The sequence below is a fragment of the Cololabis saira genome, unplaced genomic scaffold (genome assembly GCF_033807715.1).
Source record: "Cololabis saira isolate AMF1-May2022 unplaced genomic scaffold, fColSai1.1 scf035, whole genome shotgun sequence".
Classification (NCBI taxonomy): Eukaryota; Metazoa; Chordata; class Actinopteri; order Beloniformes; family Belonidae; genus Cololabis; species Cololabis saira.
The window spans coordinates 445055-446602 of NW_026906199.1; positions in this window are offsets into that span (position 1 = coordinate 445055).

The following is a 1548-nucleotide window of genomic DNA, read 5'->3' on the forward strand; positions in this document are numbered from 1 at the left end:
ATTGTTTTACCTTCTGAATTTTTAAGGCAACCTATTGAAAACGTCAGAAAATTGGAGAAAGGAGTCTATGTAGTTGATTTGAGGGACTCATTTCATTATTGGACTCACCAAACCACTTACAGTGTTTCAGGTACAAAATGACTGTTTCTCGCTGAGAAAATGCCAAAAAGCGGATTTCTGTCATAACATTGATTTACCTTCTGATTTTTTAATGCAAGCTATTGAAAACGTTAGAAAATTGGAGAAAGGTGTCTATGTAGTTGATTTGAGCGACTCATTTCATTATTGGACTCACCAAACCACTTACAGTGTTTCAGGTACAAAATGACTGTTTCTCGCTGAGAAAATGCCAAAAAGCGGATTTCTGTAATAACATTGTTTTACCTTCTGATTTTTTAAGGCAAGCTATTGAAAACGTTAGAAAATTGGAAAAAGGAGTCTATGTAGTTGATTTGAGAGACTCATTTCATTATTGGACTCACCAAACCACTTACAGTGTTTCAGGTACAAAATTACTGTTTCTCGCTGAGAAAATGCCAAAAAGCGGATTTCTGTAATAACATTGTTTTACCTTCTGATTATTTAAGGCAAGCTATTGAAAACGTTAGAAAATTGGAAAAAGGAGTCTATGTAGTTGATTTGAGAGACTCATTTCATTATTGGACTCACCAAACCACTTACAGTGTTTCAGGGACAAAATGACCGTTTCTCGCTGAGAAAATGCCAAAAAGCGGATTTCTGTAGTAACATTGTTTTACCTTCTGATTATTTAAGGCAAGCTATTGAAAACGTTAGAAAATTGGAAAAACTAGTCTATGTAGTTGATTTGAGAGACTAATTTCATTATTGGACTCACCAAACCACTTACAGTGTTTCAGGTACAAAATGACTGTTTCTCGCTGAGAAAATGCCAAAAAGCGGATTTCTATCATAACATTGATTTACCTTCTGATTTTTCAAGGCAAGCTATTGAAAATGTCAGAACATTGGAGAAAGGAGACTATGTAGTTGATTTGAGAGACTCGTTTCACTATTGGACTCACCAAACCACTTACAGTGTTTCAGGTACAAAATGACTGTTTCTCGCTGAGAAAATGCCAAAAAGCGGATTTCTGTCATAACATTGATTTACCTTCTGATTTTTTAAGGCAAGCTATTGAAAACGTTAGAAAATTTGAGAAAGGTGTCTATGTAGTTGATTTGAGCGACTCATTTCATTATTGGACTCACCAAACCACTTACAGTGTTTCAGGTACAAAATGACTGTTTCTCGCTGAGAAAATGCCAAAAAGCGGATTTCTGTCATAACATTGATTTACCTTCTGATTTTTTAAGGCAAGCTATTGAAAACGTTAGAAAATTGGAGAAAGTTGTCTATGTAGTTGATTTGAGCGACTCATTTCATTATTGGACTCACCAAACCACTTACAGTGTTTCAGGTACAAAATGACTGTTTCTCGCTGAGAAAATGCCAAAAAGCGGATTTCTGTCATAACATTGATTTACCTTCTGATTTTTTAAGGCAAGCTATTGAAAACGTTAGAAAAT